Source organism: Cherax quadricarinatus, chromosome 38 (genome assembly GCF_038502225.1).
Source record: "Cherax quadricarinatus isolate ZL_2023a chromosome 38, ASM3850222v1, whole genome shotgun sequence".
NCBI classification, from domain to species: domain Eukaryota; kingdom Metazoa; phylum Arthropoda; class Malacostraca; order Decapoda; family Parastacidae; genus Cherax; species Cherax quadricarinatus.
Genome location: NC_091329.1, coordinates 31,941,997 through 31,963,311, shown reverse-complemented (window position 1 = coordinate 31,963,311; position 21,315 = coordinate 31,941,997).

The following is a 21,315-nucleotide window of genomic DNA, read 5'->3' as shown; positions in this document are numbered from 1 at the left end:
CGTGATGTAGCTGGTATATCATTGAGGAATATCGTCCGTGATGTAGCTGGTATAACATACCGTCCGTGATGTAGCTGGTATAATACTGAGGAATATCGTGCGTGATGTAGCTGGTATAATACTGAGGAATATCGTCCGTGACATAGCTGGTATAATACTGAGGAATATCCTCTGTGATGTAGCTGGTATAACATTTAGGAATATCGTCCGTGATGTAGCTGGTATAACATTTAGGAATACCGTCTGTGATGTAGCTGGTATAACATTGAGGAATATCGTCCGTAATGTAGCTGGTATAATACTGAGGAATATCGTCCGTGATGTAGCTGGTATAATACTGAGGAATATCGTCAGTGATGTAGCTGGTATAACATTGAGGAATATCGTCCGTAATGTAGCTGGTATAATACTGAGGAATATCGTCCGTGATGTAGCTGGTATAATACTGAGGAATATCGTCCGTGATGTAGCTGGTATAACATTGAGTAATATCGTCAGTGATGTAGCTGGTATAATACTGAGGAATATCGTCCGTGATGTAGCTGGTATAATACTGAGGAATATCGTCAGTGATGTAGCTGGTATAACATTGAGGAATATCGTCGTGATGTAGCTGTTATAACACTGAGGAATATCGTCCGTGATGTAGCTGGTATAACATTGAGTAATATCGTCCGTGATGTAGCTGTTATAACACTGAGGAATATCGTCCGTGATGTAGCTGGTATATCATTGAGGAATATCGTCGTGATGTAGCTGTTATAACACTGAGGAATATCGTCCGTGATGTAGCTGGTATAATACTGAGGAATATCGTCCGTGATGTAGCTGGTATAATACTGAGGAATATCGTCCGTGATGTAGCTCGTATAATACTGAGGAATACCGTTCGTGATGTAGCTGGTATAATACTGAGGAATATCGTCCGTGAAGTAGCTGGTATAATACTGAAGAATATCGTCCGTGATGTAGCTGGTATAATACTGAGGAATATCGTCCGTGATGTAGCTGGTATAACACTGAGGAATATCGTCCGTGATGTAGCTGGTATAGTATTGAAGAATATCGTCCGTGATGTAGCTGGTATAATTCTGAGGAATATCGTCCGTGATGTAGCTGGTATGATACTGAGGAATATCGTCCGTGATGTAGCTGGTATAATACTGAGGAATATCGTCGTGATGTAGCTGGTATAACATTGAGGAATACCGTCCGTGATGTAGCTGGTATAATACTGAGGAATACCGTCCGTGATGTAGCTGGTATAATACTGAGGAATACCGTCCGTGATGTAGATGGTATAATACTGAGGAATACCGTCCGTGATGTAGCTGGTATAATACTGAGGAATATCGTCCGTGATGTAGCTGGTATAATACTGAGGAATATCGTCCGTGATGTAGCTGGTATAATACTGAGGAATATCGTCCGTGATGTAGCTGGTATAATACTGAGGAATATCGTCCATGATGTAGCAGGTATAATACTGAGGAATATCCTCGTGATGTAGCTGGTATAATACTGAGGAATACCGTCCGTGATGTAGCTGGTATAATACTGAGGAATACCGTCCGTGATGTAGCTGGTATAATACTGAGGAATATCGTCCGTGATGTAGCTGGTATAATACTGAGGAATATCGTCCGTGATGTAGCTGGTATAATACTGAGGAATATCGTCCGTGATGTAGCTGGTATAATACTGAGGAATATCGTCCGTGACATAGCTGGTATAATACTGAGGAATATCGTCCGTGATGTAGCTGGTATAACATTGAGGAATATCGTCCGTGATGTAGCTTGTATAACATTGAGGAATGCCGTCCGTGATGTAGCTTGTATAACATTGAGGAATGCCGTCCGTGATGTAGCTGGTATAACATTGAGGAATACCGTCCGTGATGTATCTGGTATAACATTGAGGAATATGTAGCTGGTATAACTTTGAGGAATGAGGCTGGTATAACCGTTCGTGATGTAGCTGGTATAACATTGAGGAATACCGTCTGTGAAATAGCTGGTATAACATTGAGGAATATCGTCCGTGATGTAGCTGGTATAACATTGAGGTATACCGTTCGTGATGTAGCTGGTATAACATTGAGGAATATCGTCCGTGATGTAGCTGGTATAACATTGAGGAATACCGTCCGTGATGTAGCTGGTATAACATTGAGGAATATCGTCCGTAATGTAGCTGGTATAACATTCAGGAATACCGTCCGTGATGTAGCTGGTATAATACTGAGGAATATCGTCCGTGATGTAGCTGGTATAACATTGAGGAATATCGTCCGTTATGTAGCTGGTATAACATTGACGAATATCGTCCGTGATGTAGCTGGTATAACATACCGACCGTGATGCAGCTGGTATAACATTGAGGAATATCGTCCGTGATGTAGCTGGTATAACTTTGAGGAATATCGTCTGTGATGTAGCTGGTATAACATTGAGGAATATCGTCCGTAATGTAGCTGGTATAATACTGAGGAATATCGTCCGTGATGTAGCTGGTATAACATTGAGGAATATCGTCCGTGATGTAGCTGGTATAATACTGAGGAATATCGTCCGTGATGTAGCTGGTATAACATTGAGGAATATCGTTAGTGATGTAGCTCGTATAATACTGAGGAATATCGTCCGTGATGTAGCTGGTATAACATTGAGGAATATCGTCCGTGATGTAGCTGGTATAACATTGAGTAATATCGTCGTGATGTAGCTGGTATATCATTGAGGAATATCGTCCGTGATGTAGCTGGTATAACATTGAGTAATATCGTCGTGATGTAGCTGGTATATCATTGAGGAATATCGTCGTGATGTAGCTGTTATAATACTGAGGAATATCGTCCGTGATGTAGCTGGTATAACATTGAGTAATATCGTCGTGATGTAGCTGTTATAACACTGAGGAATATCGTCCGTGATGTAGCTGGTATAACATTGAGGAATATCGTCCGTGATGTAGCTGGTATATCATTGAGGAATATAGTCCGTGATGTAGCAGGTATATCATTGAGGAATATAGTTCGTGATGTAGCTGGTATAACATACCGTCCGTGATGTAGCTGGTATAACACTGAGGAATATTGTCCGTGATGCAGCTGATATAACATTGACGAATATCGTCCGTGATGTAGCTGGTATAACATTGAGGAATACCGTCCGTGTTGTAGCTGGTATAACATTGAGGAATACCGTCCGTGATGTAGCTGGTATAACAATGAGGAATACCGTCCGTGATGTAGCTGGTATAACATTGAGGAATGCCGTCCGTGATGTAGCTGGTATAATATTGAGGAATACCGTCCGTGATGTAGCTGGTATAACATTGAGGAATACCGTGTGAGGATAACATTGAGGAATACCGTCCGTGATGTAGCTGGTATAACATTGAGGAATATCGTCCGTGATGTAGCTGGTATAACATTGAGGAATACCGTCCGTGATGTAGCTGGTATAACATTGAGGAATATCGTCCGTGATGTAGCTGGTATAACATTGAGGAATACCGTCCGTGATGTAGCTGGTATAACATTGATGAATATCGTCCGTGATGTAACTGGTATAACATTGAGGAATGCCGTCCGTGATGTAGCTGGTATAATACTGAGGAATATCGTCCGTGATGTAGCTGGTATAACATTGAGGAATATCGTCCGTGATGCAGCTGGTATAACATTGAGGAATATCGTCCGTTATGTAGCTGGTATAACATTGACGAATATAGTCAGTGATGTAGCTGGTATATCATACCGACCATGATGCAGCTGGAATAACATTGAGGAATATCGTCCGTGATGTAGGTGGTATAACTTTGAGGAATATCGTCTGTGATGTAGCTGGTATAACATTGAGGAATATCGTCCTTAATGTAGCTGGTATAATACTGAGGAATATCGTCCGTGATGTAGCTGGTATAACATTGAGGAATATCGTCTGTGATGTAGCTGGTATAATACTGAGGAATATCGTCCGTGATGTAGCTGGTATAACATTGAGGAATATCGTCCGTGATGTAGCTGGTATAACATACCGTCCGTGATGTAGCTGGTTTAACACTGAGGAATATTGTCCGTGATGCAGCTGATATAACATTGAGGAATATCGTCCGTGATGTAGCTGGTATAACATTGAGGAATATCGTCCGTGATGTAGCTTGTATAACGTTGAGGAATATCGTCGTGATGTAGCTGGTATAACACTGAGGAATATCGTCCGTGATGTAGCTGGTATATCATTGAGGAATATCGTCCGTGATGTAGCTGGTATAACATACCGTCCGTGATGTAGCTGGTATAACATACCGTCCGTGATGTAGCTGGTATAATACTGAGGAATATCGTCCGTGATGTAGCTGGTATAATACTGAGGAATATCGTCCGTGACATAGCTGGTATAATACTGAGGAATATCCTCTGTGATGTAGCTGGTATAACATTTAGGAATACCGTCTGTGATGTAGCTGGTATAACATTGACGAATATCGTCCGTGATGTAGCTGGTATAACATTGAGGAATACCGTCCGTGATGTAGCTGTATAACATTGAGAAATACCGTCCGTGATGTAGCTGGTATAACAATGAGGAATACCGTCTGTGATGTAGCTGGTATAACATTGAGGAATACCGTCCGTGATGTAGCTGGTATAACATTGAGGAATATCGTCCGTGATGTAGCTGGTATAACATTGAGGAATACCGTCCGTGATGTAGCTGGTATAACATTGAGGAATACCGTCCGTGATGTAGCTGGTATAACATTGAGGAATACCGTCCGTGATGTAGCTGGTATAACATTGAGGAATACCGTCCGTGATGTAGCTGGTATAACATTGAGGAATATCGTCCGTGATGTAGCTGGTATAACATTGAGGAATATCGTCCGTGATGTAGCTGGTATAACATTGAGGAATACCGTCCGTGATGTAGCTGGTATAACATTGAGGAATATCGTCCGTGATGTAGCTGGTATAACATTGAGGAATACCGTCCGTGATGTAGCTGGTATAACATTGATGAATATCGTCCGTGATGTAGCTGGTATAACATTGAGGAATGCCGTCCGTGATGTAGCTGGTATAATACTGAGGAATATCGTCCGTGATGTAGCTGGTATAACATTGAGGAATATCGTCCGTGATGCAGCTGGAATAACATTGAGGAATATCGTCCGTTATGTAGCTGGTATAACATTGACGAATATCGTCCGTGATGTAGCTGGTATAACATACCGACCGTGATGCAGCTGGAATAACATTGAGGAATATCGTCCGTGATGTAGCTGGTATAACTTTGAGGAATATCGTCTGTGATGTAGCTGGTATAACATTTAGGAATATCGTCCGTGATGTAGCTGGTATAACATTGAGGAATACCGTCCGTGATGTAGCTGGTATAACATTGAGGAATACCGTCCGTGATGTAGCTGGTATAACATTGAGGAATACCGTCTGTGATGTAGCTGGTATAACATTGAGGAATACCGTCCGTGATGTAGCTGGTATAACATTGAGGAATGCCGTACGTGATGTAGCTTGTATAACATTGAGGAATTCCGTCCGTGATGTAGCTGGTATAACATTGAGGTATACCGTTCGTGATGTAGCTGGTATAACATTGAGGAATACCGTCTGTGAAGTAGCTGGTGTAACATTGATGAATACCGTCCGTGATGTAGCTGGTATAACATTGAGGAATATCGTCCGTAATGTAGCTGGTATAACATTGAGGAATCCCGTCCGTGATGTAGCTTGTATAAGACTGAGGAATATCGTCCGTGATGTAGCTGGTATAACATTGAGGAATATCGTCCGTTATGTAGCTGGTATAACATTGACGAATATCGTCCGTGATGTAACTGGTATAACATACCGACCGTGATGCAGCTGGTATAACATTGAGGAATATCGTCCGTGATGTAGCTGGTATAACTTTGAGGAATATCGTCTGTGATGTAGCTGGTATAACATTGAGGAATATCGTCCGTAATGTAGCTGGTATAATACTGAGGAATATCGTCCGTGATGTAGCTGGTATAACATTGAGGAATATCGTCCGTGATGCAGCTGGAAAAACATTGAGGAATATCGTCCGTGATGTAGCTGGTATAACTTTGAGGAATATCGTCCGTACTGTAGCTGATATAACATTGAGGAATATCGTCCGTGATGTAGCTGGTATAATACTGAGGAATATCGTCCGTGATGTAGCTGGTATAACATTGAGGAATATCGTCTGTGATGTAGCTGGTATAACACTGAGGAATATTGTCCGTGATGCAGCTGATATAACATTGAGGAATATCGTCCGTGATGTAGCTGGTATAACATTGAGGAATATCATACGTGATGTAACTGGTATAACATTGAGAAATACCGTCCGTGATGTAACTGGTATAACGTTGAGGAATACCGTCTGTGATGTAGCTGGTATAACATTCCGTCCGTGATGTAGCTGGTATAACGTTGTGTAATACCGTCCGTGATGTAGCTGGTATAACATACCGTCCGTGATGTAGCTGGTATAACATACCGTCCGTGATGTAGCCGGTATAAGGTTGAGGAATACCGTCCGTGATGTAGCTGGTATAACATACCGTCCGTGATGTAGCTGGTATAACGTTGAGGAATACCGTCCGTGATGTAGCTGGTATAACATACCGTCTGGGATGTAGCTGGTATAACATACCGTCCGTGATGTAGCTGGTATAACACTGCGGTATTTTTCCGGAGAATGATAGTATATAGGCCCAAGCATCGTCACTTTGCGTAAGTTTTTTCCTAAGTTACTAAACCATCCAAGTTTTTTCTCTGATAACTGGAAAATGTGTAACTTATGTAAAGGACCATAATGGAAATAAGTCGCTCTGTCTCTACACATATGCTGCTATGTATGATAATCTATGGAACTGTATTTGTGTATACATGAATAAACTTATAAACTTAACTATGAAAAGGCTACTAGATGAGGTACGTTAATACGGACAGATTGTGGGAATAAGACAGGCATGCACTGTCAACGAAGATATTCCCAACTGGTGGCTTTTCAATCCTGTCAAGTCTGACAAGTTCAACAGTGACGAAACATTTGCTGTAATAAACATTTATTGTTCGTATGTCATTCCACTGAACGACTCAATTTTTTTTTCAAAGAATAGTCATACCTGGAACCCGCCGTTCCAGGTATTCAGTGGAGCTCCGCTAGCCAGCCCCTCTGACCACTGGATTATACTGGATACATACCTGGAACCCGCTGTTCCAGGTATTCAGTGGAGCTCCGCTAGCCAGCCCCTCTGACCACTGGATTATACTGGATACATACCTGGAACCCGCCGTTCCAGGTATTCAGTGGAGCTCCGCTAGCCAGCCCCTCTGACCACTGGATTGTACTGGATACATACCTGGAACCCGCCGTTCCAGGTATTCAGTGGAGCTCCGCTAGCCAGCCCCTCTGACCACTGGATTATACTGGATGCATTAAGAATCTCAACCTTATTTTAATTACTGTTAGCTACCACCTCTGACAGCAACATCAACTGCATGATCAGATATAGCTCCTTGCCCTCATAGGCATATCAGTGCGTCGAAAATCTTGCAGTTGACGTGGCATGCAAGATAGAGCTGAGATTCATAGTAAAATCATTATTGGCTAATAATTAGAGCGGTGAGGTAGCAGTAGCCCAACCACAGTGTGGAGTTGAAGATTGAGACACTTATGCAACATATGGGAATCTTTATTAAGGAAACGTTTCGTCACACAGTGACTTCATCAGCCCAATACAAAGCAGAAAGGGCTAAGGAGAGGAGGAGTTGAGGCAATCAGTCCCTCACCCTGGAATTGATGTGTTTAGTCGATCACTTTTGTAGAAAGTACAGCACAGGGCCGGAGAAGTGACTTATTGTAGTCAGGAGAGTGGAAGCAGGAGGAGGCGGGATCACTGTGGAACCATCCGCTAGTGTAAGTAGATCTTCGTCTAAAGGATGGACAAGTATTGAAGAATTCCTTCCCATGTGTTGCATAACGGTCTGGAGTTTTGAGACTCTCTGATCACGGGTTCAAACCCTACCCATGGTATGGTTTATGTTGCATAAGTGTCTCAATCTTCAACTTGTCGGTTTTCAAACCATTTATCACATACAATGAAGTCTTAAGTACTGGACACTCTCATTATACTCATTGGACTGCTCCTCATTATACATATACAGATAAATATATACATTACATACAATGTATAGATCCCAGCGATACCTATACATTGTACATAAAGCAAATAATTCAAGCTTTACTTAGATAAAACAAATGAGAAGTTGCTCCCTTAAATTTTTGAAGAGCCTAAAACTTTCGTAGGCCTTGGATAGTGTGCCCAGCGGATGATCCAGCCCTGGGTACTATGCCAAGGACTGGATTATGAAGGTCTGGATAAACAAGGTCTCTGCACTGTGCCCATTAAGTGAACAATTCCTGATGTATTATAGTGGAATGAGTTAAAATGTACAAGACAGGTCGAAGAAAAGAGGCAGGAACGAACTAGAAGTGGAGATGAGTAATACCAAAAGTAAGGTGAAGAGGAGAGAAAGAAGGTAAAGGGAATTGTAGAAAAGGAAAGAGAGAGAGAGAGGAGAGATGAGAAGGAGAGGTGAAAGATGGATGAGTGCGAAGGGGAGGGTAATGAGAAGAGGGAATAAAGATGAAGGCATAGGAAAAGAGAGAGATGAGAGGAAGAGAGAGAGAGAGAGAAGGGAGGGAGAGAGAGAGAGAGAAGGGAGGGAGAGAGAGAGAGAGAAGGGAGGGAGAGAGAGAGAGAGGGAGGTCAATGTTCGATGCAGGTGTTGTGACAGCCGCTGTACAAACACACCTGTGTTAGTCCACGTAATTGTTCCCTGGCACCTGTCACTCATCACTTTCTGTCTTTGTTGTCCCTGGCACCTGTCAGTCATCAGTCTGTCTTGGCACTGTTTTTGCTGTCCCAGGAGTTCAACAACTCTTTAGCCAAACTTAGTTATGGAGTCTCGAGTTAATGTGTCAGTGACCAAAACTTGACAAACCCATCAGTCTGAAATATTTTTTGCTGGATGTCTGTCAACACTGTTAGAAAATGTGACATCTAAAACATGTAGACATCTCTAGAGCATACTAGAAATATTTCTTTGCTGGATCTCTGTCAACACTTAGAAAATGCAACCTCTATAACATGCAGACATCTCTGCAGCATAAATGGGGAGAAATCAGAGTGGGGAAGCGTCACGAGCGGTGTTCCAAAGGGGTCAGTGTTGGGCCCTCTGACTAGCAACTAACCTGTTTCAGGATATATCTTAGTCTAGTTATAATGTCAAATTTAAGAGGCTTCTCCATAGCGCGTTTTAATAAGACTGTGAATTATAACTAGATTATTATGAGCCAACTAAATAAAAATTTAGATCTTTAATGACAAAGGTGTCTAGGTTGTATTCATACAACCAATGCAAATTGAATAATAAATGAATAGAGATAAAATCCTACACAAGTCTTGTAGTATCTTACTATACTTAAATTAAGTTATTTTATACTTTGCATATTGTGCTATAGGCACGTAGAGATAATTTTTCTTAGCAAGTACCATCTGGTATATAATTGATATTCACTCATCAACACAGTAATAATATAATTATGTGTATACATATATGTATATGTATGTGTATATGTATGTATGAGCTCGGTAATATTCGGTATAACTCGAGAAAACTCGATTTGACTTAGAAATTGACTGACAATACCAAGTAATTAAGCAGGTTAACCTCTCAACCACCAAGGAAATCAGTTTGGTTGAATATGACGAACCATCACCAAACAGCAATAATGCTTAAAGCAGCAGTACACAGGAAGGAACAAGGAGACAACAACGACACTAACTGGAAGACCATCAGCAAATCCTCCCTGAAAGCATAAAACTCCCTTATAACTGAAACAGGAGTTCAGCAATTCAGAGTTCCCGACTACGACAGTGTGTACATGCCAGAACAATGTAAGTCGAGACCAGAGATACAGTGTCTCACAACACACAATCTCTGTAAACATCAAATATCACTGTCTCAATAATGTTCTGTGAACAGAGGAATGACATGTATGTCCCAGCTCACCAACGGTGACTATACGAAAATCAGAGTCTACATCACATGCGTTGACTGAACAAAGACATGATGTTTCCAACATGGGAAGCAGCGAGAGTGAGAGAGAGGGAGGCAGGGCAGGCAGCCATGCCAACACTTGCCTAGTACCAGCTTACCCTTGACACCAACTATGAAACAAGCGGGCAGGCAACAGTGGTGGCAGCCAGTCAGAACCCTCCAACAGTGAGCACAATGTGAGGTGCAGCTGTTACGTCCTACCTAAACACATAACCTAACATAATAAGTAATACAGTAATATAAAGCAGGATATTTTAATTTTAGCTTTAAATATACACATCGGTAATATAAAATTATATGAAAATCCAATAATATATATATATATATATATATATATATATATATATATATATATATATATATATATATATATATATATATATATATATATATATATATATATATATATTGCATCTTTTTCAGGGAGTGCAACAGTACTAACCATTTTCAGATATTCTGGGAACAATAAAAAATAAAATATCCTCCAAAATACCTTTTAGTGATGGCAGGTTGATAAAAGCATTGTCATGAATATTTAATATTTTTATTCTAACTTTTCGAACAATTTATTACCATCTTGATGCCCCACTCCACAAAGGTGGCAGGGACAACACGGGTTTAGAGCAGGTCGCTCCTGCCTGTCCCAGCTACTGGACCACTATGACAAGGTCCTGGATGCTGTAGAGGATAAACAAAATACAGATGTAGTATACACAGACACAAATAACCTGCACATAGAAGAGAGGAGCGAAACGTCGGCGTAAGCTCCTCTCTTCTATGTGCGGGTTATTTGTGTATTCCTCCAGTCACGGTATTGTGCCTTTTGTTATTTAGTATACACAGACTTTGCAAAAGCCTTTACCATGTGTGACCATGGTGTAACAGCACACAAAATGTGTGATAAAACAATAACAGGAAAAGTTGGTAGATGGATCTATAACTTCCTGATAAATAGAACACAGAGTAATAGTAAATAGAATAAAGTCTACGGCAGCGCAAGGCACACTACTCCCTCCCCAGGGCCGGATTTAGGGGAGGGGCGCCGGGCCCCCGACTAGAAGGGGCTCCCCGCCAAATGATGAAAAATATTATGACACACATTATACTGAGAATTGAATAGTTGTGACGAATGGTTTGTAAAAACAGACATGTTGAAGAATTGAGACACTTATGCAACATATGGGAATCTTTACTGAAGAAACGTTTCGCCACACAGTGGCTTCATCAGTCCAATACAAAGTAGAAAGGCGTAAGGAGAGGAGGAGTTTTAGGTAATCAGTCCCTCAGCCTGGAGTCAATGTGTTCAGTCCATCAATCTTGTAGAATGTACAGCATAGGGCCGTAGACGTGGCTTATATACTGTAGTGAGGTGAGGTGAAGCAGGAGGAGGCGGGGTCATAGTGGTGCCATCCACTAGTCGAAGTAGGTCTTCGTCCAAAGGTTGGACAAGTGTTGAAGAATTGAATAGATTGCAAAAAGAGAAAATGTATGCAAAAGTTTAAATTGTGGTGGGATTGTCACTTTGAGCCATCTGATCGCTAGTGTCACATCAGTGGTACAAGTGCATCGTCAGCTGCATGACGCGAGGATGACTCACAGCACATCATCATCCTGGGTGTGCAGGGTGCTGCAGTATGAATGACTACTTGATGGTGGTTAGTATATGAATATTAATATGTTAGTGAGAACCGGCTACAAACTAGCATGAACCAAGGGCAGCTTGTGAACATGACGGTCATCAGCATGAAGCTAGGGCAGCTTGTGAACTTGATGGTCATGAACATGAAGCTAGGGCAACTTGTGAACCTGATGGTCATGAACATGAAGCTAGGGCAACTTGTGAACCTGATGGTCATGAACATGAAGCTAGGGCAACTTGTGAACCTGATGGTCATGAACATGAACCAAGGGCAGCTTGTGAACCTGATGGCCATGAACATGAAGCTAGGGCAACTTGTGAACCTGATGGTCATGAACATGAACCAAGGGCAACTAGTGAACCTGATGGTCATGAACATGAAGCTAGGGCAACTTGTGAACCTGATGGTCATGAACATGAACCAAGGGCAACTTGTGAACCTGATGGTCATGAACATGAAGCTAGGGCAACTTGTGAACCTGATGGTCATGAACATGAAGCTAGGGCAACTTGTGAACCTGATGGTCATGAACATGAACCAAGGGCAGTTTGTGAACCTGATGGTCATGAAAATGAAGCTAGGGCAACTTGTGAACCTGATGGTCATGAACATGAAGCTAGGGCAACTTGTGAACCTGATGGTCATGAACATGAAGCTAGGGCAACTTGTGAACCTGATGGTCATGAACATGAAGCTAGGGCAGCTTGTGAACCTGATGGTCATGAATATGAACCAAGGGCAACTTGTGAACCTGATGGATATGAACATGAACCAAGGGCAACTTGTGAACCTGATGGTCATGAACATGAACCAAGGGCAGCTTGTGAACCTGATGGTCATGAACATGAAGCTAGGGCAACTTGTGAACCTGATGGTCATGAACATGAAGCTAGGGCAACTTGTGAACCTGATGGTCATGAACATGAAGCTAGGGCAACTTGTGAACCTGATGGTCATGAACATGAAGCTAGGGCAGCTTGTGAACCTGATGGTCATGAACATGAAGCTAGGGCAACTTGTGAACCTGATGGTCATGAACATGAACCAAGGGCAGCTTGTGAACCTGATGGTCATGAACATGAAGCTAGGGCAACTTGTGAACCTGATGGTCATGAACATGAAGCTAGGGCAACTTGTGAACCTGATGGTCATGAACATGAACCAAGGGCAACTTGTGAACCTGATGGTCATGAACATGAAGCTAGGGCAACTTGTGAACCTGATGGTCATGAACATGAACCAAGGGCAACTTGTGAACCTGATGGTCATGAACATGAAGCTAGGGCAGCTTGTGAACCTGATGGTCATGAACATGAAGCTAGGGCAACTTGTGAACCTGATGGTCATGAACATGAACCAAGGGCAGCTTGTGAACCTGATGGTCATGAACATGAAGCTAGGGCAACTTGTGAACCTGATGGTCATGAACATGAACCAAGGGCAACTTGTGAACCTGATGGTCATGAACATGAAGCTAGGGCAGCTTGTGAACCTGATGGTCATGAACATGAAGCTAGGGCAGCTTGTGAACCTGATGGTCATGAACATGAAGCTAGGGCAGCTTGTGAACCTGATGGTCATGAACATGAAGCTAGGGCAGCTTGTGAACCTGATGGTCATGAACATGAAGCTAGGGCAACTTGTGAACCTGATAGTCATGAACATAAATCAAGGGCAACTTGCGAACCTGATGGTCATGAACATGAACCAAGGGCAGCTTGTGAACCTGATGGTCATGAACATGAAGCTAGAGCAACTTGTGAACCTGATGGTCATGAACATGAAGCTAGGGCAACTTGTGAACCTGATGGTCATGAACATGAAGCTAGGGCAACTTGTGAACATGATGGTCATGAACATGAAGCTAGGGCAACTTGTGAACATGATGGTCATGAATATGAAGCTAGGGCAGCTTGTGAACCTGATGGTCATGAACATGAAGCTAGGGCAGCTTGTGAACCTGATGGTCATGAACATGAACCAAGGGCAGCTTGTGAACCTGATGGTCATGAACATGAACCAAGGGCAGCTTGTGAACCTGATGGTCATGAACATGAAGCTAGGGCAACTTGTGAACCTGATGGTCATGAACATGAAGCTAGGGCAGCTTGTGAACCTGATGGTCATGAACATGAAGCTAGGGCAACTTGTGAACCTGATGGTCATGAACATGAAGCTAGGGCAACTTGTGAACCTGATGGTCATGAACATGAACCAAGGGCAGCTTGTGAACCTGATGGTCATGAACATGAACCAAGGGCAACTTGTGAACCTGATGGTCATGAACATGAAGTTAGGGCAGCTTGTGAACCTGATGGTCATGAACATGAAGCTAGGGCAGCTTGTGAAGCTGATGGTCATGAACATGAACCAAGGGCAACTTGTGAACCTGATGGTCATGAACATGAACCAAGGGCAACTTGTGAACCTGATGGTCATGAACATGAAGCTAGGGCAACTTGTGAACCTGATGGTCATGAACATGAAGCTAGGGCAACTTGTGAACCTGATGGTCATGAACATGAAGCTAGGGCAGCTTGTGAACCTGATGGTCATGAACATGAAGCTAGGGCAGCTTGTGAACCTGATGGTCATGAACATGAACCAAGGGCAACTTGTGAACCTGATGGTCATGAACATGAAGCTAGGGCAACTTGTGAACCTGATGGTCATGAACATGAAGCTAAGGCAACTTGTGAACCTGATGGTCATGAACATGAAGCTAGGGCAACTTGTGAACCTGATGGTCATGAACATGAAGCTAGGGCAGCTTGTGAACCTGATTTTCATGAACATGAACCAAGGGCAGCTTGTGAACCTGATGGTCATGAACATGAAGCTAGGGCAACTTGTGAACCTGATGGTCATGAACATGAAGCTAGGGCAACTTGTGAACCTGATGGTCATGAACATGAAGCTAGGGCAACTTGTGAACCTGATGGTCATGAACATGAAGCTAGGGCAGCTTGTGAACCTGATGGTCATGAACATGAAGCTAGGGCAGCTTGTGAACCTGATGGTCATGAACATGAAGCTAGGGCAACTTGTGAACCTGATGGTCATGAACATGAAGCAAGGGCAACTTGTGAACCTGATAGTCATGAACATGAAGCTAGGGCAACTTGTGAACCTGATGGTCATGAACATGAAGCTAGGGCAGCTTGTGAACCTGATGGTCATGAACATGAAGCTAGGGCAACTTGTGAACCTGATGGTCATGAACATGAAGCTAGGGCAACTTTTGAACCTGATGGACATGAACATGAAGCTAGGGCAACTTGTGAACCTGATGGTCATGAACATGAAGCTAGGGCAACTTGTGAACTTGATGGTCATGAACATGAAGCTAGGGCAACTTGTGAACCTGATGGTCATGAACATGAAGCTAGGGCAGCTTAGGAACCTGATGGTCATGAACATGAAGCTAGGGCAGCTTGTGAACCTGATGGTCATGAACATGAACCAAGGGCAACTTGTGAACCTGATGGTCATGAACATGAAGCTAGGGCAACTTGTGAACCTGATGGTCATGAACATGAACCAAGGGAAGCTTGTGAACCTGATGGTCATGAACATGAACCAAGGGCAGCTTGTGAACCTGATGGTCATGAACATGAAGCTAGGGCAGCTTGTGAACCTGATGGTCATGAACATAAACCAAGGGCAACTTGTGAACCTGATGGTCATGAACATGAAGCTAGGGCAACTTGTGAACCTGATGGTCATGAACATGAACCAAGGGCAACTTGTGAACCTGATGGTCATGAACATGAAGCTAGGGCAACTTGTGAACCTGATGGTCATGAACATGAAGCTAGGGCAGCTTGTGAACCTGATGGTCATGAACATGAACCAAGGGCAGCTTGTGAACCTGATGGTCATGAACATGAAGCTAGGGCAGCTTGTGAACCTGATGGTCATGAACATGAAGCTAGGGCAACTTGTGAACCTGATGGTCATGAACATGAACCAAGGGCAGCTTGTGAACCTGATGGTCATGAACATGAAGCTAGGGCAACTTGTGAACCTGATGGTCATGAACATGAAGCTAGGGCAGCTTGTGAACCTGATGGTCATAAACATGAAGCTAGGGCAACTTGTGAACCTGATGGTCATGAACATGAAGCTAGGGCAACTTGTGAACCTGATGGTCATGAACATGAAACTAGGGCAACTTGTGAACCTGATGGTCATGAACATCAAGCTAGGGCAGCTTGTGAACGTGATGGTCATGAACATGAAGCTAGGACAACTTGTGAACATGATGGTCATGAACATGAAGCTAGGGCAGCTTGTGAACCTGATGGTCATGAACATGAAGCTAGGGCAACTTGTGAACCTGATGGTCATGAACATGAACCAAGGGCAACCTGTAAACCTGATGGTCATGAACATGAAGCTAGGGCAACTTGTGAACCTGATGGTCATGAACATGAAGCTAGGGCAACTTGTGAACCTGATGGTCATGAACATGAAGCTAGGGCAACTTGTGAACCTGATGGTCATGAACATGAAGCTAGGGCAGCTTGTGAACCTGATGGTCATGAACATGAAGCTAGGGCAGCTTGTGAACCTGATGGTCATGAACATGAACCAAGGGCAGCTTGTGAACCTGATGGTCATGAACATGAAGCTAGGGCAACTTGTGAACCTGATGGTCATGAACATGAAGCTAGGGCAGCTTGTGAACATGATGGTCATGAACATGAAGCTAGGGCAACTTGTGAACATGATGGTCATGAACATGAACCAAGGGCAACTTGTGAACCTGATGGTCATGAACATGAAGCTAGGGCAGCTTGTGAACATGATGGTCATGAACATGAAGCTAGGGCAACTTGTGAACATGATGGTCATGAACATGAAGCTAGGGCAGCTTGTGAACATGATGGTCATGAACATGAACCAAGGGCAACTTGTGAACCTGTTGGTCATGAACATGAACCGAGGGCAACTTGTGAACCTGATAGTCATGAACATGAAGCTAGGGCAGCTTGTGAACCTGATGGTCATGAACATGAAGCTAGGGCAGCTTGTGAACCTGATGGTCATGAACATGAAGCTAGGGCAACTTGTGAACCTGATGGTCATGAACATGAAGCTAGGGCAACTTGTGAACCTGATGGTCATGAACATGAAGCTAGGGCAACTTGTGAACCTGATGGTCATGAACATGAAGCTAGGGCAGCTTGTGAACATGATGGTCATGAACATGAAGCTAGGGCAACTTGTGAACCTGATGGTCATGAACATGAAGCTAGGGCAGCTTGTGAACATGATGGTCATGAACATGAAGCTAGGGCAACTTGTGAACCTGATGGTCATGAACATCAACCAAGGGCAACTTGTGAACCTGATGGTCATGAACATGAAGCTAGGGCAGCTTGTGAACCTGATGGTCATGAACATGAAGCTAGGGCAACTTGTGAACCTGATGGTCATGAACATGAAGCTAGGGCAACTTGTGAACCTGATGGTCATGAACATGAAGCTAGGGCAACTTGTGAACCTGATGGTCATGAACATGAACCAAGGGCAACTTGTAAACCTGATGGTCATGAACATGAAGCTAGGGCAACTTGTGAACCTGATGGTCATGAACATGAAGCTAGGGCAACTTGTGAACCTGATGGTCATGAACATGAAGCTAGGGCAGCTTGTGAACCTGATGGTCATGAACATGAAGCTAGGGCAACTTGTGAACGTGATGGTCATGAACATGAAGCTAGGGCAGCTTGTGAACCTGATGGTCATGAACATGAAGCTTGGGCAACTTGTGAACGTGATGGTCATGAACATGAAGCTAGGGCAGCTTGTGAACCTGATGGTCATGAACATGAAGCTAGGGCAACTTGTGAACGTGATGGTCATGAACATGAAGCTAGGGCAGCTTGTGAACCTGATGGTCATGAACATGAACCAAGGGCAACTTGTGAACGTGATGGTCATGAACATGAAGCTAGGGCAACTTGTGAACCTGATGGTCATGAACATGAAGCTAGGGCAGCTTGTGAACCTGATGGTCATGAACATGAAGCTAGGGCAGCTTGTGAACCTGATGGTCATGAACATGAAGCTAGGGCAGCTTGTGAACCTGATGGTCATGAACATGAAGCTAGGGCAGCTTGTGAACCTGATGGTCATGAGCATGAAGCTAGGGCAGCTTGTGAACCTGATGGTCATGAACATGAAGCTAGGGCAACTTGTGAACCTGATGGTCATGAACATGAACCAAGGGCAGCTTGTGAACCTGATGGTCATGAACATGAAGCTAGGGCAGCTTGTGAACCTGATGGTCATGAACATGAACCAAGGGCAGCTTGTGAACCTGATGGTCATGAACATGAAGCTAGGGCAGATTGTGAACCTGATGGTCATGAACATGAACCAAGGGCAGCTTGTGAACCTGATGGTCATGAACATGAAGCTAGGGCAGCTTGTGAACCTGATGGTCATGAGCATGAACCAAGGGCAACTTGTGAACCTGATGGTCATGAACATGAACCAAGGGCAACTTGTGAACCTGATGGTCATGAACATGAAGCTAGGGCAGCTTGTGAACCTGATGGTCATGAACATGAACCAAGGGCAGCTTGTGAACCTGATGGTCATGAACATGAAGCTAGGGCAGCTTGTGAACCTGATGGTCATGAGCATGAACCAAGGGCAGCTTGTGAACCTGATGGTCATGAACATGAACCAAGGGCAACTTGTGAACCTGATGGTCATGAACATGAACCAAGGGCAACTTGTGAACCTGATGGTCATGAACATGAACCAAGGGCAACTTGTAAACCTGATGGTCATGAACATGAAGCTAGGGCAACTTGTGAACGTGATGGTCATGAACATGAAGCTAGGGCAACTTGTGAACCTGATGGTCATGAACATGAAGCTAGGGCAACTTGTGAACCTGATGGTCATGAACATGAACCAAGGGCAGCTTGTGAACCTGATGGTCATGAGCATGAACCAAGGGCAACTTGTGAACCTGATGGTCATGAGCATGAAGCTAGGGCAGCTTGTGAACCTGATGGTCATGAGCATGAACCAAGGGCAACTTGTGAACCTGATGGTCATGAACATGAAGCTAGGGCAGCTTGTGAACCTGATGGTCATGAACATGAAGCTAGGGCAGCTTGTGAACCTGATGGTCATGAGCATGAACCAAGGGCAGCTTGTGAACCTGATGGTCATGAACATGAACCAAGGGCAGCTTGTGAACCTGATGGTCATGAGCATGAACCAAGGGCAGCTTGTGAACCTGATGGTCATGAACATGAACCAAGGGCAGCTTGTGAACCTGATGGTCATGAGCATGAACCAAGGGCAGCTTGTGAACCTGATGGTCATGAGCATGAACCAAGGGCAGCTTGTGAACCTGATGGTCATGAGCATGAACCAAGGGCAACTTGTGAACCTGATGGTCATGAGCATGAACCAAGGGCAACTTGTGAACCTGATGGTCATGAGCATGAACCAAGGGCAACTTGTGAACCTGATGGTCATGAACATGAAGCTAGGGCAACTTGTGAACCTGATGGTCATGAACATGAAGCTAGGGCAACTTGTGAACCTGATGGTCATGAACATGAAGCTAGGGCAACTTGTGAACGTGATGGTCATGAACATGAAGCTAGGGCAACTTGTGAACCTGATGGTCATGAACATGAAGCTAGGGCAACTTGTGAACCTGATGGTCATGAACATGAAGCTAGGGCAACTTGTGAACCTGATGGTCATGAGCATGAACCAAGGGCAACTTTTGAACCTGATGGTCATGAACATGAAGCTAGGGCAACTTGTGAACCTGATGGTCATGAACATGAAGCTAGGGCAACTTGTGAACCTGATGGTCATGAGCATGAACCAAGGGCAACTTGTGAACCTGATGGTCATGAACATGAAGCTAGTGCAACTTGTGAACCTGATGGTCATGAACATGAAGCTAGGGCAACTTGTGAACCTGATGGTCATGAACATGAACCAAGGGCAACTTGTGAACCTGATGGTCATGAGCATGAACCAAGGGCAACTTGTGAACCTGATGGTCATGAGCATGAACCAAGGGCAACTTGTGAACCTGATGGTCATGAGCATGAACCAAGGGCAACTTGTGAACCTGATGGTCATGAACATGAACCAAGGGCAACTTGTGAACCTGATGGTCACGAGCATGAACCAAGGGCAACTTGTGAACCTGATGGTCATGAGCATGAACCAAGGGCAACTTGTGAACCTGATGGTCATGAACATGAACCAAGGGCAACTTGTGAACCTGATGGTCACGAGCATGAACCAAGGGCAACTTGTGAATATGATGGTCATGAACATGAACCAAGGGCAACTTGTGAACCTGATGGTCACGAGCATGAACCAAGGGCAACTTGTGAACCTGATGGTCACGAGCATGAACCAAGGGCAACTTGTGAACCTGATGGTCATGAACATGAACCAAGGGCAACTTGTGAACCTGATGGTCACGAGCATGAACCAAGGGCAACTTGTGAACCTGATGGTCATGAACATGAACCAAGGGCAACTTGTGAACCTGATGGTCATGAACATGAACCAAGGGCAACTTGTGAACCTGATGGTCACGAGCATGAACCAAGGGCAACTTGTGAACCTGATGGTCATGAACATGAAGCTAGGGCAACTTGTGAACCTGATGGTCATGAACATGAACCAAGGGCAACTTGTGAACCTGATGGTCATGAGCATGAACCAAGGGCAACTTGTGAACCTGATGGTCATGAACATGAACCAAGGGCAACTTGTGAACCTGATGGTCATGAACATGAACCAAGGGCAACTTGTGAACCTGATGGTCACGAGCATGAACCAAGGGCAACTTGTGAACCTGATGGTCATGAACATGAAGCTAGGGCAACTTGTGAACCTGATGGTCATGAGCATGAACCAAGGGCAACTTGTGAACCTGATGGTCATGAGCATGAACCAAGGGCAACTTGTGAACCTGATGGTCATGAACATGAACCAAGGGCAACTTGTGAACCTGATGGTCATGAACATGAACCAAGGGCAACTTGTGAACCTGATGGTCATGAACATGAACCAAGGGCAACTTGTGAACCTGATGGTCATGAACATGAACCAAGGGCAACTTGTGAACCTGATGGTCATGAACATGATCCAAGGGCAACTTGTGAACCTGATGGTCATGAACATGAAGCTAGGGCAACTTGTGAACCTGATGGTCATGAGCATGAACCAAGGGCAACTTGTGAACCTGATGGTCATGAACATGAACCAAGGGCAACTTGTGAACCTGATGGTCATGAACATGAACCAAGGGCAACTTGTGAACCTGATGGTCATGAACATGAACCAAGGGCAACTTGTGAACCTGATGGTCACGAGCATGAACCAAGGGCAACTTGTGAACCTTATGGTCATGAACATGAAGCTAGGGCAACTTGTGAACCTGATGGTCATGAACATGAACCAAGGGCAACTTGTGAACCTGATGGTCATGAA